Raw genomic sequence first — 26,331 nt, 5'->3', positions numbered from 1 at the left:
TATTCAACTGGTAGACCAGTGGCTACTCAGCAGCATGCATAGTCTGATGCAAATGACTTATGACACTCACATTACATGTTCATAGGTTCATAGGTTCATAGGTTCATAGGTTCATAGGTTGGTACTAGGCTATCAGCCCTAGGGCCTATACAAGCCTAGCCATAACAATTCCCTGGCTATTTCTTCCCACATTATTTACTTTCCTGGACCCTTGTCTAGCAGGGCAACTGACGTGATCCCTGGGGTGAATTTCCTTTCTCCCATCCAATCGTCAAGGTTCCTCTTGAAGAGGTCCAAAGAGGCACTCTGCTTGACATGTATGGACAATTTATTCCAGAATCTGGGGAGTCTCTGGGTCAGGAACCTATCCCTCCAGCATGTTTTGTTTATTGTGATGACAAGATTTAGATCCCTGGAGCGTGTAGCTCTGAGGGATTGGGATTTCTTTAAGTGTAGCATGTCCAACAGCTCTGGGTTTGACATGGCCTTGTATGTTAAGCAGAGATTGCCTCTGAGTAGACGATATGTGACAGAGTATAGCTGGAGTTTTTTAAGGTGGTCAGCGTAGGGCATCTGCTTTAGGCCTGTGATTCTTTTAGTGAGGTATTTCTGAGGCCTTTCCAGTTGTTGTAGATGTCTTGAGAGGTACATACCAAATGGGGCATTGTAGTCTATAATGGGTCTAATGAGGGATGAGTACAGTGGGACAATGACCTCCTTTTTCTGGATGAAAAGCCCTTCATGATGAGGTGTGCCACATAGAAGGATTTCCTGACTGTTGTGGCGATGTGGTTATCAAAGGTGAGACCACTGTCCACCTGTGTCCCTAAGTCTCTTATCACACTTTCTGTGTTTAGTGTACTGCCACCTATATGGTAATTCATGGATACATGTTTTTTCCCAAAGGGGATAACAATACATTTCTTGGCATTGAGCTTGAGCCCATGGCTCTGGCACCAAGCATCTGTTTCTGTAAGGCTCTTTTGTAGAATATCCACATCATTTGGGAATTCAATAATGGCTCCAAGTTTGCAGTCATCTGCAAACTTTGTTAGCCAGAGTCCCTTAGTGTTGACCTGTACTTCAGAGAAGTAGATGCCAAACAAGAGCGTCCCCAGGACTGAACCCTGAGGTACTCCACTTGTCACTTGTCTGGAGCTGGATTTGGAGTCGGCTACTTTTACAGTGTGGGTTCTATCAGTAAGCCATTTAGCAACCCATTGGGTGACATAGGGATTAATGCCCAACTTAGTAAGTTTATCTATGATTCCAGAGTGGGGGATGGTGTCAAAGGCCTTGGCAAGGTCTAGATAGGCTGTGTGGACCACCTTACCCTTGTCCATGGCTCTGGAGACTGATTCAAAGAAGTCAATCAGGTTCAGGAGACAAGATTGGCCCTTCACAAACCCAAACTGGATGGGGTCCAGTGTTTGAAGGTTGCCAATGTCTTTGTTTATAAGTTCCATGATAATACGCTCCATGGCCTTGCAGATAAGGCTTGTCAGACTGATGGGATGGTAGTTTACAGGATCCAAGGTGGATCCCCCCTTGTGGATTGGGATAACTGTAGCTCTGCGCCACTCAGTGGGCATGAAACCTGAGGTGAGGCTATGATTAAACATGACACTTAGGTGAGGTGCCAGTTCATATTGTAGTTCATGTAGTACACAGCCCGGGATGTCATCTGGTCCCATGGATGCTGTATTCTTGGCTTTAGAGAGTGCGTTTTGTACCTGTGTGGCCGTTATTACTGGAATTTGGCAATCTTCTGGTATTGAGATGGGCCATTTAGGGGGTGAGAGGGGGTGAAGTTGGCACTGAATCGATCTGCCAGGATATTGGCAATATCCTTCAGATCAGTATATTTAATGCCATTCTGTTTTAGCTCAGAGCAGATCTGAGCATTGCCATTTAGATTCTTCACATAGTTATAGAATGCTTTGTGGTTGTCTGTTAGTCAGCTGTCCAGCAGCTACAGGCTTCCCTTTTGGCTCTGTGTGCTGTGACATAGATCACAGCTCTGGCCCCTGAGTCAACCAGCAATGGTCAGCTCATGTACAAATGTGACTGGATTGTGTATTACACTATAGTGAAAGTCAGCAGTGGTGGATACAGCTGCCATATCGCATGACCTACTGTCAGTCTGCTCCTCTCACTCTGTGAATGTCACACAGACATAATTCAAACATTGTGCAGGTATCCCTGACTGTCCCTGATGTACTCTGGCTAGGTCACTGTGTACTCAACACCTGTATATCATCACCTGAGAGCTATGGCTAGCATACCTGTTGACCCCCTACAGTAGGACATCATGTTATGGCCAGTAGTAGTGGGTGGACACAGGCTCCACCTCAGCAACAGAGTGTACATATTAAGCCTGCAACAAGAGGGAATTAATACAGTACCAAATATTAAAGTACCATAACTGGTTTTTGATGTGCGTGGCCTGTGACACACAGATTCCCCACAGTCTAGAAACAACCATTACATATTGTCCAACAGTTTTCCAGACATCCACATTTGTCTGGCAGAGGGTCCACATATATCAGGCACATGTACACATTCTGCAAACATTTGTGTACTGAGGATGTTGGACTCCCACAAGGAGGATACCCTACAACAGATTTGCAGTGCTGTCTGTAATTGTGTTGCACAGATTTTGCCACACTGTCCCCATATACCTGTGGTACCACTCACCTATTTGTTGGCCGATGTATGTATGACATGGTATTGTTATGTTGTCTATAGGGGACACAACACATTAGATGGCAGTGATGGGAGTGGACACATAACAGCACAATCTGTTACAGCACACAGGGCCATAACTGGTATATCTAGGATCATAAGAGGTTACTAGGCTATTGGCCCTGATGCCCTTACAAACGTAGCCATTGCTGTATCGCCAACAGAATCATCATTCAGCACTTGTTGCCCCTGTCATTACAGGACACAGGTGGGACACCTGGGACAGATTTGTTCTATCCCATCCAATCTTCATGCTTACATTTGATGAGGTTCTGCATGTTACTCTGTTTGACATGTATGAGCCATGCATTCCTGAGACAGAGCAGCCTCTGGGGGACAAACATGTGTCTCTGGCAGGTTTTGTTGATGTCGCATATCAGATTCAGGCCTGTTGTGCTGGTAATTCATGAAGAATTAGACTCAGATATATGGGGCAGATGTTGAAGGGCAAGGTCCAACATTGCTATGTAGTCATGCCACAACTCAACTCTGGCCAACCTGTCTGATACTGAGTGGGGCACTACTGATTAGAGGCTGTCTGCATGGGGCAGGTGTTGGAGGCCATTGATTATCTTTGTGGGTATTACCATGACCTTTCTAGTTGATGCAGATATCTGGATAGGTACATATCAGATGGGCCATTGTACTAAATTATTGTTCTACTAACTAAGGACTATGCAGATGTCCACCTTTTTTCTGGATTCAGTGCCTTTACTTATGAGTTAAACCACATACAAGGCCTTTCTGCTAGTGCTACTACATGATGGTTGAATGCGACATTGTTATCAAACTGAGTACCCAGGTGTCTCAACACAGGATGTATGTTTATGGGGCTGGTGATGATGTGGCAAACAATGGGGTTGTGTCCTTGCTGTATCTGCATTTAGCTTGCGGCCAGGACCTTGGCACCTGTCTTTACCCAATGTAAGACCCTGTTGCAGTGTGTTAACATCATTTGGTGAAATAATGACAGATAGCACACAACTTACAGTTGCCACAGTCTTAGTCTGTACCTCCATATGTGGGTGGTGGTGGTTAGCATTCATGCTTAGATAAATGTGGGTATTTAGTGGCAGTATCTACTCACAGGGTCTCAGCATGTATACATATTGCACACACACAGGCAACACAGAATAGGAATGCCACCTTAACAACTGTCCAGTGTGGGCACTTCATATAGTATCGTGACAGTTGGCAGGACAAACCATACCCAAGGCAAGTGCAAAGGACAGGACATCTCTTGGTCTGCCAATATGATGTCTTGTTTTTGTAGTATTTCCCTACATTATGCTATGTCTCTGAACATAAAGGTGTTTCTGGTGTAAAATGACTACTTTATGCAACTATTAAACACATGTAGGAAATGTTTGTTCTCCTACACTCTTGGGACCTAGCTCTTGTTTTAGTTGTTTTCACAGGACACACTTGGCCACACATGGACTGCAACCTGCATGGTGGGACAGGTGTTGGCCATAATACAGTCACACTGCTGCAAGGGGATATACATACACACACACACACACACACACACACACACACACACACACACACACACACACACACACACACACACACACATGAACCACCCTTGGTGAGACTGAAACTCCTGCCGGTCTAGTTATACGTACTATAGCAATGCATACATATCGCATGCGCCACAGAGTTTAGATTTCTTTGCAGTGTTGGACACTACTATTCAGGTGAAGGACATCTGCAGGTGCTGCAAAGGTTGCCACTGGGGGGTTAATAGGTTTCACAGGCCCGTAAGATGGTATATCCATTACATACAAACACAAGGAAGACAACATCACTGCAACAGGGGATATGCTTCACACACACACTCACAGAGCTTCCAGCTTTGAGAATAGACCCCTACTGATCTACTTGCATGTACTATAGTGCTACATATTTATTGCATGTGCCACAGAGCTTATGTGCCTGGAGAGTGTCTAGCGGTGCATCTAAGTTGGATGACACCAGTAGGCCCTGTAACGTAATCCAATGAAAGGGTTAACAGGGTCGAACAGGCATTAAAATGTATTAGCATTGCACACACATAGTCAAGACATGCACACAGCTGCAGGGGGATATACTCACACACACACACACACACACACACACACACACACACACACACACACACACACACACACACACACACACACACACTGAATTTCCATTGTTGTGATGTGAACCCCTACCTATTTAGCTGTATATACAATAGTACTACATACTTGTTGCATGTGCCACAGAGCTCATGTGTCTGGAGAGTGTCTAACTGTGCATCTAAGGGTGATGACATCAGCACGCCCTGTAAAGTCGGGCAATGTGGGGGGGTTCTCAGGTAGGCACAAGCTTTAAAATATATTGGCATTGCACACATATAGACAAAAAATGCACACAGCTTCAAGGGGATATACTTACACACATGCACACACTCATTCACTGAGTTGCCGTTGCTGGGATTAGAACCATTAACTACCTAACTGTATATAGTTTAGTACTACATAGTTATCACATGTGCCACAGAGCTTAGGCATTTAGATAGTGTCTACCACTGCTGTTGGGGTGGATGACATCAGTAGCTGCTAACAGGGATGTCACTGTTGTGGAAGACACCAGTTGCAGGGCCATAAAATGAGTGATCATTGCAGAGACATAGGCCTGTTGGGCGTGTGTATTCTGCTGTATGTGGAATATATACACAGACACACACAAACACACACAAGGTAGCCAATGTGAGATTAGAAGCCCTACCTACCTACTATTGCACACTAGAGCTCACCATACTATTTGCACCTGCCACTGGTTACAATTGGTGTATGAGTGGCTACAGCACTACAACACACTATGCCCTTTTGGGTCTCTCTCTCTCTCTCTCTCTCTGCCCCCCCCCTGTCTGGCTCTCTATATATGATATATATGTATATATGTGACCTATATATGACAACATGAACAAAACAACAATAAACTGAATAAATCGAATAAGAAAGAGCAATACAGCTCACAGACAGAAACCAGAAACTTTTATTTAGCGCTTTCGTCAGCTGTCAGCATTGACTTCTTCGGAATACAAAAAAGCACACTGAATCACTTGTTAAATATACACTTTTGTCACGACTCACAATAATTAAACAATTAATTAATTTTAAAAGTTGTATGTTCATATTATTTAAGAAAACTAAAATTAAGAATACATTCTCTATAATATTAACAGCAGGAAAAATATCATTTTCTATACATAACATTGGTAGCAGCTTTTGGAACAGACAGAGCTGTGTTGTGCAAACTAGGATGATAAAACATATAAAAATTAATCAAATAGCAATAAATAACCTCTTAATTCTTTCTCAATCTATTATCTTAAAATGTCCTTAATAAAAGAATTTTACATTTTTATTTACATATGAAATTCAGCTTTTAACTTGAGATAGCTAGAAGTGGAAACAGCTTCATTAAGCACAGGGGGGAATGTTGCATTGCACCTAAGTGGCACATTAATTCTCGATACTCTAAAAAAATGTCAGAAGGACCCCCCTCGTCATTGTTTCCTATCTGTTCAAGGGCACTGAATTTGAACTGATGACCAGGGTGTTCTTTTACGTGTTTGTATAATGCATTCTTGAGATTATTCTTTTTAATGTCATATAAATGTTGCTAAACTCACTTATTAAGGCTATTAATAGTCTTCCCTATATAGAAACTATAGCACTGTTGGCAAATCGTTATATATATTAGATGTCTACTTTGAAAATTAAGCCTTTGCTTCAGGACTACTCTACCAAAACCTATAATACACAGAGACTCATTCTCCAAATTATGTGGGCATTGATTACAATGTCTGCATTTCACCATCTTGCCTTTGTTCACATTGGTTACATTGGTTTCAAGCAAGTTTTTTATTGACTTGTCTTTCTTATATACTACTACCGGATAGTCACCTCATTTATTTTTAAATTGTTGCTCCATATCGAAAAGTACCCAGTTGTGATTTAAAAGTTCTTTGATTTTACCAAAAAGTGGACCATAGAGTGTTGAAAAGAATTCTTGCTATTGTGTGGTATGTCTACCCTACCACTACTATTGATGTTGTTATGTACCCCCCCAATAAGGGTAAAAAATGGCCTTGCTTTCTCTTTGTGATGACTTCCTAATGTATGGGTTCTAAAAAGTGTGTGGGATACTCTCTTCCTAATAGCATGTTCTCTAAAATTCCTATTTCCTTTAGAAAGAATTCCTCTTCGCTGACCATCCTTGCCAACCTAACTCCCTGCCCTTTCCCAAAGGATCTCTTTTGGTGCATTGGGTGAGCACTGGAAAAGTGCAACAATGTATTGGAGTAGGTTGGCTTCCTGTATAATGTGGTGGTAAACCTGTGATTGATTTTATCTTTCCTTATAGTAATGTCCAAGAAGTGTATACTGTCATCATTAATGTCCATTGTAAACTGTAAAACATGTGTGCTTTTATTTAAAAATTCAAAAAATTCATACAATAACTCATAAGTCCCTCCCCATAGAATAAGGATGTCATCCAAATAACATCCAGAATTTACAATGTTTAAATAATGTTGATGTAAAAACCTTGGAGGTTTCCCATTCAGCTAGGACAATATTGGCAAATAGGGGTGCACATGATGCCCCCATGGCCACCCCTATCTTTTGTTTAAAATATTGCCCTTCAAAGAGAATGAAGTTGTTGTTAAGTATCGTATCCATAACTGTTTGTAACATCAATATTCTGGAATGTGTAAAACCAGAATGCTTGCAAAGAAAATCATAAAACATACTGATACCCTCCTCGTGTGGAATAAATTCCACAAAGCAAATCATAAAACATACTGATACCCCCCTCATGTGGAATAAATTCCACAAAGAAAATCATAAAACATACTGATACCCTCCTCATGTGGAATAAATTCCACAAAGAAAATCATAAAACATACTGATGCCCTCCTCATGTGGAATAAATGTATTCACATGAGGAGGGTATCAGTATGTTTTATGATTTTCTTTGCAAGCATTCTGGTTTTACACATTCCAGAATATTGATGTTCCAAACAGTTATGGATACGATACTTAACAACAACTTCATTCTATTTGAGGGGCAATATTTTAAACAAAAGATAGGGGTGGCCATGAGGGCATCATGTGCTCCCCTATTTGCCAATATTCCACATGAGGAGGGTATCAGTATGTTTTATGATTTTATTTGCAAGCATTCTGGTTTTACACATTCCAGAATATTGATGTTACAAACAGTTATGGATACGATACTTAACAACAACTTCATTCTCTTTGAGGAGCAATATTTTAAACAAAAGATAGGGGTGGCCATGGGGGCATCATGTGCACCCCTATTTGCCAATATTGTCCTTGCTGAATGGGAAAATTCCAAGATTTTTGCATCCAAATTATTTAAACATTGTAAATCCTATGGACATTATTTGGATGACATCCTTAGTCTATGGAGACGGACTCATGAGTTATTGTATGAATTTTTTGAATTTTTAAATAAAAGCACACATGTTTTACAGTTTACAATGAACATTAATGATGACAATATACACTTCTTGGACATTACTATAAGGAAGGATAAAATCAATCATATGTTTACCACCATGTTATACAGGATGCCAACCTACTCCAATACATTGTTGCACTTTTCCAGTGCTCACCCAATGCACCAAAAGAGATCCTTTGGGAAAGGGCAGGGAGTTAGGTTGGCAAGGATGGTCAGCGAAGAGGAATTCTTTCTAAAGGAAATAGGAATTTTAGAGAACATGCTATTAGGAAGACGGTATCCCACACACTTTTTAGAACCCATACATTAGAGAGTCATCACAAAGAGAAAGCAAGGCCATTTTTTACCCCTATTAAGGGGGGTACATAACAACAATAGTAGTGGTAAGGTAGACATACCACATAATAACAATAATTATTTTCAACACACTATGGTTCTTACTTTTAGTCCACGTTTTGGTAAAAATCATAGAACTTTTAAATCACAACTGGGTACTTTTCGATATGGAACAACAATTTAAAAATAAATTAGGTGACTATCCAGTAGTAGTATATAAGAAAGACAAGTCAATAAAAAACTTGCTTGAAACCAATGTTACCAATGTGAACAAAGGCAAGATGGTGAAATGTGGACATTGTAATCAATGCTCACATATTTTGGAGAATGAGTCTCTGTGTATTAGGGGTTTTGGTATGGTAGTCCTGAAGCAAAGGCTTAATTGTCAAAGTAGAAGTCTAATATATATATACATATATATATATATATATATAGCAATTTGCCAACAGTGCTATATTTTCTATATAAGGAAGACTATTAATAGCCTTAATGAGTGAGTTTACCAACATTTATATGACATTATAGGTTCATAGGTTAGTACTAAGCTAACTGCCCTTGTGAGCCATTTCAAGCATTGCCAATTATCCCTTGTGAGACTCAAACCCTACACCTTGTGTTTATAAGGCAAACACATTAACCATTAGGCTACTCTCCCATACCAACCCATTAAAAAGAATAATCTCAAGAATGCATTATACAAACACATAAAAGAATACCCTGGTCATCAGTTCAAATTCAGTGCCCTTGAACAGATAGGAAACAACGATGAGGGGGGGGGGGGTCCTTTCTTTTTTTAGAGTATTGAGATTTAATGTGGCAGCTTAGGTGCAATGCAACATACCCCCCTGGGCTTAATGAAACTGTTTCCATTTCTATCTCAAGTTAAAAGCTGAATTTCATATGTAAATAAAAATGTAAAATTCTTAAATTAAGGACATTTTAAGTTAATAGATTGAGAAAGAATTAAGAGGTTATTTATTGCTATTTGTTTAATTTGTTTTTATATGTTTTATCATCCTAGTTTGCACAGCACAGCTCTGTCTGTTCCAAAAGCTGCTATCAATGTTATGTATAGAAAATGATGTTTTTCCTGCTGCTAGTATTATAGAGAATTTATTATTAATTTTAGTTTTCTTAAATAATATGAACATACACCTTTAAAATTAATTAATTGTTTAATTATTGTGAGCCCTGTGACAAAAGTATATATTTAACAAGTGGTTCAGTGTGCTTTTTTGTATTCTGAAGAAGTCAATGCTGACAGCTGACGAAAGCGCTAAATAAAGGTTTCTGGTTTCTGTCTGTGAGCCGTATTGCTTTCATATTTTATTTTTGCGACCTATATATATATATATATATATATATATATATATATATATATATATATATATATCTGCCAAATAGCGTGAGTCCCGACAACTGGCAGTAAGACATCAAATGTTTACTATTTGTATGCATCATCCTGAAATTAACTGTCATGAATGCTTGTTTGACAATCCACTGTTTTACAGTTGTGATTGTCATAGTAACATAATGTACACGAATGACAGTATATAAATCTTAGAAGAGAATCATGTACTTACATGGGACAAGCACAGTGTTGTTGCAATGGCCTATCCAGAAACATGTATTTGTCCTAAAACCTGTTATTTACAGGAGCTGATGTTCTAAACAGCGAAGCCTTACTACTTACAAATGTGCATTTTCACATCATTAAAGTCAAGAGTTATCCCATGGAGCTTATGATTCATACTATGTTTCCTAGATTCTGTAACTAGATAGCTAAGAGGTTTAGTTGTTACTGTGGTGAATAATTGTGTGTGTGCAGTTCTAGTGACAGGTAAGTAAAGCCTCAGCAACAGATGTACTGTGCCCACTTCCACTCAGGTGAAGAATTTAACTTTGGACACAGCTCCCTCTGCACTTTATCCCACTTTTAACACAAACATCCTCTCTGCAATACAATGATAAGTCATCCTGTCATAAGTGCACTCTCTCCCCTTAAAAGTAAGACTTCTCCTGTGATGCTTGCAGCTTATGCTGTGTTGTCTACATTATATAAGTAGATCAAATGCTCATCTCACACACTGAACTTGTGTGACAATATGGTTTTAGTGACAAGTAAGCCTCAAGAGATGTAATGTGTCCACCTCCTCTCAAGAGAATAATTTAACTTTGGACACAGCTCCCTCTGCACTTTACCCTGCTTTTAATACAGGCATCCTCTCTGCAACACAATGATAAGGACATCCTGTCAAAAGTGCCCTCTCTCCCTTAAAAGTCAGACTTCTCTTATGATGCTTGCCGCTAGTACTGTCTTCTCTAGATTATATAACTAGAGTGGTAGGACATTCAAATCTCATAGTGGTAAACTTGTTTGTGTGGCTTTAATGTCAGGTACATATAGCTTCCTCCATAGACATGTATTACCTTCCAATCAGGGAAAAAAACTAATCGGGTAGAGGATTTTCCGCTCCCCATATCCCACTTTTGTTCTCTACAGCACACTGATGAGGTCATCTTTTCATATGTGCAGTCTCTCACTATATAACTCAGACTTCTCCTGTGGTGCTTCCGGCTAATATTATGCTATCTAGCTTGTGGAACTAAATAGGTAAGAGGTAAAAATCTCACAATGATGAATTTGTGTATGTGGCTTTGATGCCAGGTACGTATAGCTTTGTGAACAGATGTTCTCCATCAGCTTCTAGTCTTGGGAAAATTTATCCTGGAAGAGGACTTCCACCATCTCACTTTAACCTCAAAACTGTTCTCTGCAGCACACTGATGAGGTCATCCTTTGATAAGTGCACTCACTCACTTCTCTTTTGGCACTTGTGCTAATACTATGTTCTCTAGATTGTGTAGCTAGATAGGTAGGAGGTTTATCTCTTACAGTGGTGAATTTGTATGTGGGTTTGGCTACAATATCAGGTATGTATAACTTCCAGAACAGATGTGCTGCATTAGCTTTCACTCAGGGCAAGAGTTTTACATGAAAGAGGATGCCCTTATCCACTTTTACCACCAACATCTTCTCTATATTACAATGTTGAGTACATAATCTCAAAAGTGCACTCTCTAGCCTTACAAGCCAGACTTCTACTGTAATGCATACAGCTATTTCTGTGTTCTGGTTAGGTAACTAGATAGGTAGGATGGTTTGAATCCAAAACTATTTAACTAATGTGGCTATGTGTACTGTCATGTGCAACTGTGTCCATGATAATACCCTTTCTACAAAGTTCCATTTAAGAGACATATATTTTCTCTGGTAGAGGCTACCCTATAAATCTGTATTATCCCCAGGCAATACCCAGTGAACACAAAAGTTGTATCATGTTATCAGAAATAAACTACACCACAGCTGTATCATCAGTTATCCTGTGGTTTTGGCTGTTGATACTGTGCTCTGCAGTCTGTGAAACTAAAGCGGGAGGAGGTCTGAATACAGCAACGATTGACTACTGATGGCTGTCTGTCATGCTGTTTAGAGAAGGCTTCTAATGCATGTAGTGTGTGTAGCTGCATAGTGTTTCTGTGAATTTCAGTTACCTTCATACCTTTTCAGAAGAACATCACAATGATAATGCCATCCATTTAAATGTGAACAGTCACAACCGTAAACCAATATCTTGTTTGGCACAAGTGATTCAGGCAGTGTTCTGTACTTTGTGATCTTAGGCAGTCTGTTCAAATCCATCCATTACTCCTTTGACTCACTTGTGTCAGTATGACTGTGAATATGCATGTAGGTAACAATGTTGCACCCAGCTATCTGCTGTGTACATGTATAGCCAGGGGGGTTTATTACAGAAATCTATGCTAATTTTCCCATATTTTTCAGACAAAATGCTTTATTGGATAGTGATGATGTCATGGGATGACATTTGGCTTTCCCACAAGAACTACTAAGGCTTTCCTGACATGTGGGCATGAGACAATGTTCTGTATGCTGTTTTCTTAGTAAGGTATGGCTTCAGATCCATGTTTATCCACATATTGTACATGAGTTCAAAGCTCCAAAGAGTTTGGCAACCAGCTACTGCTCTGCTGTATTTATCTGATCAATCCGAGCCATCTGATGATGTCTGCAAAATGTAAGTAGAACTTTTCACTCTATATTGCACTTTTGAACTGCATTTTTACCATATCACTGCTTATTTGAACTGTTTTTTTTTTTCTGAAAATCTTGCACTTTGTTTGTTGTAGCATAGACTAGATTCAGACCTGCTGAATCTAGTTAGGTTTGCATAACTTTAGCACTAAAGCAGTCGATCTTTTGTTGGAGAGGGCTCCCCTGCACCCTAGTGGCAGGAGTGTACAGTTAGAACTCATGTTGTTTGCTTCATAAGCACCGCATTTGAGTGGGTTTGCACTTGTTTACGTATCATGCACTATCTAGCAGCTGTGGGCATCATTGGTGGTTATAGACACAAACAGTTCTGTCTGCAAATTTTCTCTTAGTTCTATGCTGGTGCTCCGTCGGTGAGTTCTTGAGATTGTCCCTCACTGACAGGTGATACATTCAGCAAAGCTCCTGCGATACCAGCAGAGATTCTCCCCCTAGCTCTTCACATTATTTGTCCACTTCTCTGGTTCCTGCCTGTCCTCTCCCTGTTTTCTGACCACATCAACTTACCTAGCATTATAGACAGACAATTTCCCACAATTTTGCTAGTCAGCCTGGTCAACATGGGCATTCTGAGGCAATGTAGCAATTGCCTCATGTACATTTCCAGCTCACTCCTTCTAGTCCACACAAATAAATTATGTGAGAGGTGCATCTATATCAAGAACCTAGAATCCAGACTCTGTCACTCACCAGTCAGTTCATCTGATAATAAGCAGGTTATCACATGCACATCTCACCTCCTGCAACTACCAAACCAATGCCACATAAACGCGTAGGTCTGTACCAGAAGTTACCTAACCATCAGAGCCCACCAAAATAAAAACAAAAGCACAATTCACATAATACATACTCTTCAGAACATAGTACACATACTGTAATATATCACACACCAGTGTCTTACCAGTCAAACCCATAAGGTATAGCACAAAAAAAAACATCTTAGTCATAGGTGACTCAATTGTGAGACACACAGCTGTCCTTCTCACCAGACTGGATAAGGAAAAAAGTCACAGGCAGCTATCTGTCAAGTACTAGGAAACATCGCATCATACACGCACTCAAGTCTCTCAACAGTAGGCACTGTTATGACTCTGTCATAGTGCATGTTGGTGTGAACAACTTGAGATGTACATCATTGGACTATATCAAGAGAGAGATGACTGAGCTCTCTGATTAAATGTCTCAGACAGGTATGACCCTAGCCTTAAGCATTTTACTTCACCTAAGATGATTAACTTAATACAAACAGAAAATGACTGGCTTCAACAATTGGCTTAGATTTTTATCTAATTCAAAGGGGATACGGTATCTGTCAGCCTGGGATGACATGGTCGACAGTCCTCAATGCTTTGCCAGAGTTGGTCTTCATCTGTCAATCTTGAGATTTCGGTTACTGGCTAGGGTTCTTGCCAGTCCCATAGTGCCTTTTTAGGAATGTTACTAGAACAAAATTCCCTGACATAAAAATACCCTCTAAAAACAACTTCACAGTTATGCTGCTAAACGCAAGGATTCTAAACTAGAAAATGCACTCATTGGAAGCAGTCCTCACCTTGGAAGATCCTGATATTTTGCAGTCGCTGAGACCTGGTTTAAGGCTGCAGAGAGCACCCCAGCTATACCAAGTTACATTTCCTTCCACACGTTCAGACCAGTAACTAAAGGCATGAGAACTGAAGGAGTTGCTGTATCAATATTCATTAAAGATGAATATACCTCTAGATTGGTTAAACAACAAAATTCCCTTGAATTACTTCAGGTGCAATTGACTGTAGTTAAGCCCCTCTTCAGGTCACTGCCAGCTATAGGACTCCCTCCATGAATCAGGACAGCCACTCAGCCCACTTGGATCTACCTGACTCAATGAAGATACAACCAAACCCTCTGGTTTTGGGTGACTTTAATTATCCCCCCATTGACTGGGTAAATAATACATATTCTAACTCACTTGCCCAAAGGTACCTGGACTGCATTAACTCCAGTGCCCTGGACCAGCTGGTTGACACACCCACAGGGGCTCAAACATCCTGGATCTGATGCTCACCAACATGAGTGACCACTGCACCACCCCCAATGTGTGGCCATCCCTGGCCACAAATCAGTCTCACTAAAAGTAACTATAACACAACACTCCCCCCCACCTTAGCAACTACTAGACTGAAAAACTTCTCCAAGGCCAATTACAACCTCTTACATGACAGAATCGATTCACAGTCCCTCTCCACACTGATGGAACAGACACCTATGCTGAGTTATACACCAATGATTTATGCGAACACCTGTATGATTGTATTCACTCTGCCATACCTGATAGAACCAAAGCAAGTTCTTCAAGTAAAAACAAACCTGCCTGGTGGACAATTGCCATTAACAGGCTATACAATAGGAGAAATAAATTGCTGTCTTAGAGTAGGAAGGAACAGTCTCAAAACTGGAAACACTCCCTCCTCAACTTAACCAAGCAAATAAGACTCCTAGTGATGTCCTCCAAGCTAACTACAAATCCAAATTAGCTTCCCTAGCTAAGGATAACCACAAGGCATTCTTTAGTTACATCCATGAGCTAAAGGTAAGGCCCAGATTTACACTAAACTCGTAGTTAATGGTACTACATATGCAGAACCTGTGGATATAGCAAACCTGCTGGCTGACAGGTTCAATGAAAACTTCACTCACCTGTCCCTGCCACATATACCCCAAAGCATTCCTAACACCTTTCCCCCCACCTAGTATCTCTGAGGAGCAGGTCTTAAATGCCCTCTACAAGGCCAAAATAACAGCCTCTGTGGGAACAGACAACATCCCTGGCTGTGTTCATCATGGGTTAAAACAAGAATTAGCATCACTATTGGGCACATTTTTCAATCGCATCATAAGCACTGTCTTCATCCAAAGTGGAATGGAAAACAGCTACTGTCATCCCTTTGCTCAAAGAGGGTGCATCCATGGACTCCGGGAACTATAGATCCATTAGCCTGACCAGCCTTATCTGCAAGCCCATGGAATGAATCATCATGGACCTTCTTAACAAAGATATAGGAAATCTCCAACTGCTCAACCACACCCAGTTTGACTTTGTCAAGGGAAGATGATGTCTGTTAAACTTGATGGACTGCTTTGAGGCAGTCACCTAAACCCTAGACGAGGGAAAATCTGTGCATACGCCCTACCTAGACTTAGCCAAGACATTTGACATAATCCCCCACTTAGGCATCATTGATAAACTCACCTATCTGGGTATCAACCCATATATTTTCCCCTGGGTTCCAACTAGCTCACTGATAGAAGGCATATGGTCAAGCTAGAGGACTTCACCTTCTCCAGGAGACCTGTAAACAGTAGTGTTCCAAAGGGATTAGTTCTGGGACCCCCACTGTTTGGAATCTTTTTCTCCGAAGTACAGGCTAAAAACTGAAAGACTGTGGCTGACAAAGTTTGCTGATGACTGCAAACTGGGAGTGATGATTGAAACCCCTAGCAATGTCAACATCCTGCAAGAAGGTCTTACACAGACCAATGATTAGCACCAAAGTCATGATCTTAAAGTTAATGCAAAAGAAATGCATTATCATCCCATTTGGCAAGGGGGATATTCTTGCAAACTTCCATATCAATAGCAATACCCTAAGCTTACAGTCAGTGGTGAGAGATCTTGGCACACAGGTTGACAGCAACCATAACTTTGATCACCATGAATCCACAGTGGTGAGAAGGGCATTTTACATTTCTCATCTCATATTTAAGGGCATTGCTTCCAGAAAAAAGAGGCTATAACCCCCTGTGCTCATCCTTCATCAGGTCAATAATAGAGTGCAATGCTCCCTTTGGTATGTTCCTTTCCACAAAGGTTTCTTACAAAGAAAAGTCAGGGTCTTCAATATCTGTGTTATACAGACAGACTGAAATCATTGTCACTTTACTCTGTGTCATACAGACAGCTAAGAGGTGACCTGTGCCTTACATCTAGAGCAATCTCTGACCCAGCTTTAATGAAAATGCTGCATATTCACAAATCAAATGTCACATAAGTCACTCACTCAGAGGACCTTAACCTCATATGTGACATCAACAGAACTTGCTGGAGAGACAGATTTGTCTCACAGAGATTTCCCCACCTTTGGAACAAGCATCTTATTTATGTTAAACAAGCCCCTCACTGGCCCTATTTAAGCTTAATTTTGATGATTGGATGGGTAACCAGAAATTCACCCTGGGAATTCCACCTATGTCCTTCTTGGACAGGGGACAATAGGTGCTGATTTTTGTGTCTGCTTGAACCAGACACCCTTAGGAAGATGGATTGAACTTGGCTAGGCTTGTAAGAGCTCTGGAGCCATTAGCCTAGTAACCTCTTATGATCCTATGATTCTCCTTTCACAGTAATGGATACATTATGCATCACATGCATACCTCTCAACCTGTTAACACAAGAAATCTGGACAAATGGAGGAACAAAGACCTAAAATAGGGACAGGTTTTAAAAATTGCTCTTATAAATTTAGAAAGTTGATAGAATAAAAGGTTTTGTGTTGGCATGCATTTTCTGAAGGATATGCAGTTTGATACTCAAATGTCTGTCATTATTTAGTGACTTTAATCCTCAGTAATATTCCAGGAAGCCATAAATTGTATGAAGAACAGACCAAAAATATGAGGCAAAAATCTGGACATTCTGCTAAAATCTATACAGTTGAGAGGTATGACCCATGTGTTTGGGTATACCTAACAGCAGGCAATGTTCTTTGAGAAATAGACAAATTGCAGCAGTCTCTTAAAGAAATTACAAGCACAGAAATTCCTTGCTGCAATCAGCTTCAATGAACCAAATATCTCACAATTTTAGCAACCCTTGCACTGCGGCATGTTCATTCATCACAATTATCATGTAGCTTCTATCATCACATAGTCAGGTATTCAAAATCCACATTGACTGACTGAAAGCATTGTTTCTTAATGCTGTAATGCATGAATAACATCCACAACTGGTGTCTTTCGGCTTTTCCCGGTTTGGGGTCGCCACAGCGAAACTCCGGTCTGCTAATGATTGGCAGTAGAGTTTTACGTGCTGGCTTGCCAGGCCTAACGCACAAGCTTCCATGAAGGAACGCCCATTCACGCATGTCGCCACACAGAAGACGCTCTAACTGAGGATTGAACGGGCAATGTCTAACTGTGAGGCAATGTGTACAATTAGAGTGGCAGAAACCTTCCCATCCTTTATCTCATACAGATCACTTGCAACACAATCATATGATGTAATGACTTTACACTAGTGGAGTCTCACAGCTTTTTTAAGACATCCACTGTGGCACACATGATTCAGACTCATCATTAGTCAGTAGATTTAAATAGCTTGCTGTTTAATTTTAGTATCAAACCACATTATAATAATGTACTGACATTACACAAACAGCACTGCTTGAAGTTATTATTCTCATTTTTTTTATTTTGGAGAAAGAAATATAAGCTCATTTTGTAATTTCTGGCCAGGGAAACAGTTGATCTGTGAATGTCATGGTTTGAGTGCACCTGCTGCATAGGATTGTTGAGTAATGAGATGTACAGTATCTACACAGACAGAGTGTGGTTCAGCTCTGGACCAGTTCTGTTGTATACTGCAGCAGGAACAGTTCTCTTGGCTAAGAAACATTGATACTGCACTGCTCACAGTAGTGTGGATATTAGCATAGTTACCTCATTGTCATCATTCTGACAAAATCATACTGTACAAAGTACCTGTAAATTTTCTTTATTAGTTCACACATTAATTTATTTATTTGTGATAAAACTAATTGCTATATCATGTAGCAGAAGAGGTCAATACACAGCTGTGTAGCATGTGTAGTGTAACAGGCAGGGGTCTAAATCAGGTGACATCTGTCTATCAGATAACTGTGTCAAACAAAAGTGGCTTAGGCAAAAAATGTAGTTATGGCACAGTCAGAGGGCACAGTTTTAAGGCCTCATCCTCTAATGTAGGGGCTCTATACCCATTACAATAGGGAAGTGCTGTAAGCTTTTCAAGTGTGTTCATCATGACATGCACAGTATGCCTATTTCTATGGTATCACAGGCTGATACACATCTTTCTGATATCTGTCCTGGCAAGTATTTATGCTTAGTAAAATGTGCTGTGTATGTCATTGATTCTTCACAGATATTACTTAATTTCTAAATACGAACGCACTGTATTGCATGTATTCTGTAAAACATTTATGTAATTTTCTTGACAATGTACAGCTTTATAGGATATGATGACTTGCATAACATTTCTTATTGTATAGCATTATGCAAGATCATCATAAAGTGTGAGTGGGAGTGTGTTAAGACACTTTCTTGTGTGTATCAGTTGTTTACATGCTGTAATGGCAATATTCACTTTAATTACTTTTGAGCACGCCCAGTATAATCATGTAATAGATTTATGTATGTATGTATGTATTTATTTATTTTATTTTATTTTATTTTACATTTCTTTACTGGGGATATCTGACTGGGCCAGTGGCCCTTTTTCAGTGGAGGCCCAGGGAGAAAAGCTCCATTACAAAAACATATTAAAAACAATATAATAAATTGATAAAAATCAAGAATATATAACTTTGGTAAATATAGGCAGCAATAGTATATAGATAAACAACAAAAATTGAGAGAGCAATATAAAGGTGAAAAAATAATTCTAACATATAAACTAGCATGAAATAGCTTGTGCCATCATAGAGAAATTACTGATGTCATGTTTTTGTGGTAAATATTTATGAGATGCATGTATGGTATATGGATAAGAATATGGCTGATTGTTGGTATGCTACTGTTACTTGTCCCAAACAGTGATAGCTAAGGCAATGTTGAGGTGAAGTACAAGAAGGAGGGGATATGATGAAACTGCAGGAAGCTTGAGATAGGTACACAAAAATAGGCACAGTCGTGAGCTTGAGATAGATAGAGAGAAACTAGAATTCTGTGAGAGAAGGGACAGTTTGAATGTTAGCAGGGCTAAGGGCACTATTACATACACATAAATTAGGGACCTTTCCGTGCAAGAATTGCAGAATGTATTTGTAAGACTCAGGAATTCAAACATCCAACCTTATGTTTCACTTTTGAACCCAGATATTATGCTAGTTGTAACACCATTAATCTAGTGTATTTAGTGGAGTGTAAGGGGTGCAAATGTTTTTATGTGGGTAAAACCCTGAAACATCTGAGAGATAGGATTTACCATATGTATGATGTCAAGAACAGAAATAAGGTAAGTGCCCTAGCTAGGCATACAATGGAATTTCCCACGCATTGTTTTAGTTTTAAGGTTCTACAAATGTTTTTTCCTGGCAAGAGGGAAGGGAATAATAATAATTATGTAGAATCTACTGAACTTAAATGGATTTTAAGACTTCAGGCACATATATATCCAGGGTTGAACAATTATGTATCCATTAAACCTGAGCTTGATGCTCACCCTTTTAAATGATTTAAGTGTTCAAATGGTGTTCAGTTAGATTAATTGTATAATTTATTATTATTATTATTGATTAATTGCTGAATTTTAGATATAAAAATGAGTGAATGCTGTTTTTTTGTATTAAATACTTGAGAAAGCATAGGTTAACTACATGAAAGCGCTGATAATGTATTATTAAATAAAAATAGAGTGTCTTACAATTTAACTCTGAAGGAATGGCAAGCTTTGAGAGTACTAAGTGATAGAAAGGACATAGTTATTAAACCTTCAGATAAGGGGAATAAAATAGTTATCATGAACGCATAGCAATATTATAATATGTGCATGGAACACTTGGAGAATTCTGAAGTATATGAAAAATGTAACAAAAGCAAATATGAACAAGCAGTGATTGAGTTTGAAAAAAGTGCTGGATAGGAGTGTTAGTTTAGGATACTTTTATGAAAAAGATGTTAGGGACAGACTATTTAATCGGCAAAGTGAAATAGCTATCTTTTTTTGTCTGCTCAAAATACATAAAAGTTTGGTTAAACCTCCGGGGAGACCTATTATTTCTGTATGTAATTATTTTTTGCATAAAATTGGTTTAGTATTACATGGCATATTATTACCTTATGTCCTTAAATCCCCTGTTTATATAAAAGATAGTGTGGACTTTTTACATAAAATTTCTCCGATAGTATGGAATAAGAACAGGTACTGGTTGGTAATTGACGTTAAAATCTTATATGCCTCTATTCAACATATAGATGGTTTGGAGGCGATACGGTACTTTTTGGGCGATAGTCCTTTAGCTTGTTTTGTAATCAACATGGTAGATTTTTGTTTAAAAAAATAATTATTTTTATTTTGATAATATGTTATACAGACAGAAACAGGGTACAGAAATGGGGGCAGCTTTTGCCCCCATGTATGCAAACCTTTGTATGCCTTTTTTTGAAAAAAGGGTTTTATTTAATTTGGATTTTATGAGGAAATATGTAGATTTTTATTTTCGTTACATAGATGATTTAATATTCATATGTGAAGGGGGCGAAGAAGAAGTGGACAACTTCATATCAGCCATGCATAGGAACCCTTTTGGTCTAGCATTTGATGGACTTTAGAAAGGGAACAGGGTAGTGTATTTAGACCTCATTTTGGAGGGCATGGAGAATGGAAACATCTCGTCCAATAGTCATAGGAAATTTATGGATGGTAATCAATATTTACATGCCTCACTTTGTCATCCCCGCCATGTGTTGGAAGCTTTACCTTACGGTGAACTAGTACATGTTTCTAGGCTATGTGGTGAGAAGAATGAGCTCATAAAGGAGATGGAAAAAACAAATTATATGTTTTTACAAAGGGGTTATGACCCAGGCATTTTGAAACAGGCCCAAATTAGATTAAGGAATGAAATATGTATGGACAGGGATGAAAATGGATTTAGAGGAAGGAATAAGTATCAGATTAGAAAAGCTGATAAACGAAATAAAGAAAAAAGAGATGCGATTTATTACGTAAATGTAAAAAGTGATGAAGTGAAAGTTCTGATAGAGTATTATTGGAAATATCTGTTAGAAGACAGAGTTTTGGCAAATATTCTTCCTAATAAACCATTTTTTTCTTATAAAAGGGGTAGGAACTTGAAGGATATGGTTGTTCATGGGAACTTTCTTATGCCAAAAGTAGATATACCAAGGACAAGTATAAGCTGGGGCACAGTATGCTGCAATAGATGCAGTATTTGTGCGAATATTGTTAATACATTTGATAACATAAATGGGATTAAATTCGAACCTAGAGACACATATACATGCAGAAGTAAAGGGGTAATATATGCACTTAGATGTCCATGTGGACTTTATTATATAGGAGAAACTAAGAGAGAATTTCATGTCAGATTCATGGAACATGTTAGGGATGTTAAAAACAAAAGAGAAGATAAAATAATTGCTTCACACTTTAGGATGTTCCACAATAGCGATGTGACTTTGTTACAAGGCACCGTTTTAGAAACTGTGAAATGTTTAGGTAATGGTGAAAATGTATTAAAACAAAAGTTATTATATAAAGAGAGCATTTTCATTTTAACGTATAAAACTATGACATCTACTGGTTTAAACAATGAGTTAAATTGGAAATGTTTGCTTTAAGATGGAAATTCATTGTTTAATTAATGGGTGTGTGATGTTAATTGAATGTGTTTTTTTTATATATATATATATAAGAGCACATGCTTTGTATTTTTTTATTGTTTGATATTCCTTGAAGGTGGAAACACCGAAACGCTAGAAAATAAAGTAATTTTGTTTTACTTGGTTGCCTTTTTTGTAAATCACAGTTGGTGGTTTATTTGGGTCAGAGTTGTGTTTTTGATTTTGTGAAGGAGAGGAGAGCTTGTTGTCTACATGAAAGCGCTTGTCTCTATTAAATTAGATTGTAAAACTGAGGTGGTCACCTGGAGTTTTTCCTTTGAATTTTTGTTTGTTCTCGAGAAGACCTTTAGGCCTTTGCTGATAATTTTTGTTTTATTGATTTTTGCTTTATACCAACATCGCCACATGGCTGATAATGCTTCTATTGAGCTTGAATATGTTCCGAGAGGTAGTGACCTGCACTCTGCATGGGAGAGTATTCTTTCACACGGAGAAAACCAGTTTCATGCTATGATCTTTGAAGGGAATCCTGCAGCCCGTGCACAGAGTAAGATGGACAGTTTTCAACATTTTTCTACAAGGGTAAAAGAATTAGAAAATGAAATATATAAATTTATACGTCTCAGTTGGCAGAGACAACACTTAGAAGCCTGTTTATACTTTAATGTCATCCCGAGAGGGATGAGAGTGTTATGTATGCCAACTTATGGAGAGACTCATCCTGAGTTAATCAAGCAGTGGCAGCAATTGAATATAGAATTGGGTTGGAAATATATGAGACTTATTATTGATTATGTCAACCCCATAGAACAAGACTTGAGTAATAAAATACAACAGCAACATAGTGACATTCTTGAAAATTATGAAGGTGAAGTCTATACTAATGCTTTAAGTAATATGTATCTGAATGTTACACTGTATGAACAGACTTCAACAAATCAAACAGCATAAACTACAAAGGGACTTCACTGAGGGTCTATATTAAAATCTTGAAGTCTGACAATATCAGATATGATATTGTTGACACGAGAATACCAAAAGTGCACTGCATTGAATGTTTAAACTGAAAATCTCCGTAGGGAGAAATTTCCCTTTACTTCAATGTAGTGCATTCTCAAAGTTGGCATATTTAAGTAGGGGGGTGTGGGGGGTGCATTTTAATCTATATTCTGGTTGTAAAAACAAGGAAGGACAGAATGATCAGCCTGGATTAGTGCAGGAGCAAAGTCAGTTTTTGTTTAGGTGTTCCTTAAGCAATAGTTTAAATTTGGATGTGTTGCTCGAATTTAGTATTGTCTGAGGTATGGAATTGTAGGACTTAGATATTTGGTGGGAGAATAGAGAGTTATCATAACAATTATTAGATTTACTTACTTTGTTTGTTGGAGGAACTTAGTGGCCTGCCGTTTGAGTAGGGCTGCACTAAGCTCTTGACTGCTGGACAGTTGTCTGGAAGGTGGAAGATGGAATGAATTAAAGTTAGCTGTTTGAGGTATAGGAGATTGGGTAGTTCAATCCAATTTATTTTATGAAGTGCTGTGCAGTGATGTGATCTGTAAGGGAGATTATTAGCGAATCTTGTGATTTTGTTATAGCAGGACTCCAGTTTATTTAAATCTGATTTTCTGAGATTAGTGAATATTGGTAAGGCATATAAAAGGGTAGAGAGTAGATGAATCCTAGCTATTGAATGTCTAGTGGCTTCGATTAGGTATGTCTTTACTCTGTCTAGTGAGCCTAGCTTAATTTGGATGTTTTAGATGGTTAGAGTGAGGTGTTTGTCAAATTTGAGGTGTTGTCAATTGCAGTGGTGGCTGGTGACTTCAAATCAAAGGGGGGCTGCAGGAGACAGCTGAATGGGTGGGGTCAATGGGAGCGGGTGTGACCAACTAGAAAGGGGAGGAGTTATGCTCAAAACCACAACAACTGTAACTTTAATTAAATACTCTGCCCTGGGTGCCAAACCATCATTATGAGAGTCCAATCAAGACAAAATGGAGTGTAGAAGAAAAAACATATTTCAGTCCACTGGCTGCATGACAGCTTACTTAATATCTAGATGGAAATAAAAAGGTTGTGAGGCATGAACAAATAAATTACTTTTTAAATACATTACTGGAGTGCTAGTCAAAATCAAGTATAAGAAAAACAAGCAGCACTCAACTCAAACCACTTCTCCTTGTACTCCAGTTCTAATTATAATTTATATTCAGCTTTATTAAAGTACCAAGTAACATGCTGAACATTGCAATCTCTGTGATACCCCACTTGTAAAAATGTTTCTTATCCAAAAAAGACCTGCTGCCTGACAACAACTATCTACTTGTTTCATGGGGAAAACATGATCAAAGTAAAAAATGAAAAGCAAACAGGAAACAAGCTCAACATACATTGCTTAAAGGATTACTGCACAGGATATGGACCACACATGATAGATTGACATTCTGTTAAGTTTGCAGGTAAAGCCTGTAATGAGCTCTTAAAATAATGTAATGTATTTATCACAAATACTGTCATATGCATTTCAATACCCAAGGCTTATATGTATTTTCTGCATGGCAACAACAGAAAGGCTTTTTCAATGTTGGCAATTCTTTAACAGTATACTTATTAAAACTTACTTGCATCTTATAATCTCAGACAAGCTTACCAGATGGTCATTAAAGCACTGTTACTTAAACACAGAGAAACAGACAATAATAATAAGCATAAATCAACAGTATAAAAATATGACAGAAACCAGAACATTCTGCAAAATCAAGGACAGATGAAAAGCCATTGTAGTACTTGTGTCTACCTTGGATGGGGGGATAGTCTGCACATTTACACTGCATAACTGCTCCTTGCCTTGCTTGGACACATCCAGAGTCACTACATGGGGGAGTGAGGTGCAACAAGTATGTCACAATTTGAAATGTCTCTGGCTGACTGTGATGGCCCTGACACATTTGTCATACCTCTCAACCTCAGAGCAAGAAATCTGGACAAAGCCATACATAGAAGTTGGACAAAGGCCCAAAAATAAGGACAATTTTTAAATATTGCTCTTACAAACTTAGAAAGATAATAGAATAGTAGGTGTTGCATTAGTATGAATTTTCTGAAGGGTATGAAATCTGAAACTGAAATGTCTGTCATTATTTTCTAACTTCAGTCTTTAATGATTTGCCACTAATTTGCCAAAAAAAAAACACAATTTTATGAAAAATGGACCAAAGATGTGATTCAAAAATATAAAATAGCCATACAATACAGCTGGGAATCTGTCAAAGAAGGAACACTTAATATTAGTACTGCTAACTTGAGCAGCTGACAAAATAAAATAATCTACATGCATTTCTGAAATAAAAGTAATCTATAACTGATTATTACAGTTATTTATTAATTGTAAACCCTCCATGTTTTCTTCCAAAATTACCATTTTGCGGAGGGATTATTATGGGAAGAGCAACATTTTGAGCCAAAATCGGGGATAGTTGAGAGGTTTGGATATGCTTAATTCTATAAAGCAATTTATTTGCATGTTCCTCTCCACCTATTAATGCAGGAAATCTGGACAAGGTCAAATATATGGGAGGAACATATAAACAGTACTAAAAATTGTTCTTGTATAAACTGTGACAGTTGATTGAATAACAGGTCTTGCTTTAGCATGCATTTTTCTGAAGGTTATGAAGTCTGAAACTCAGTGTCCATCATTATTTAGTGACTTCATTCCTAAATGATTTGACAGAAAACCACACATTGTAAGAGGAACAAATGAAAAATAAGAAGCAAAAATCTATTCATTCTGCAAAAATCTGGACAGTTGAGAGGTATAGTTCAGCCGGGGCTGTGTTTGAGTTTGCTGCCCTTCCCACCTCACAAAATTATGGTCAAATGGAGCTTCCCCCCCTACAGCCATTCCAATAAACCATTACTTGGCTATTTCACCCCATTTACCATAAACACTAATGTGCATACTGCTTTACTTCTGTGATGATTTGGACTTC

This window comes from Protopterus annectens, chromosome 11.part0 (assembly GCF_019279795.1).
Source record: "Protopterus annectens isolate FY-2018-M chromosome 11.part0, PAN1.0, whole genome shotgun sequence".
Classification (NCBI taxonomy): Eukaryota; Metazoa; Chordata; order Ceratodontiformes; family Protopteridae; genus Protopterus; species Protopterus annectens.
Note: the sequence above shows the minus strand (reverse complement) of the source record.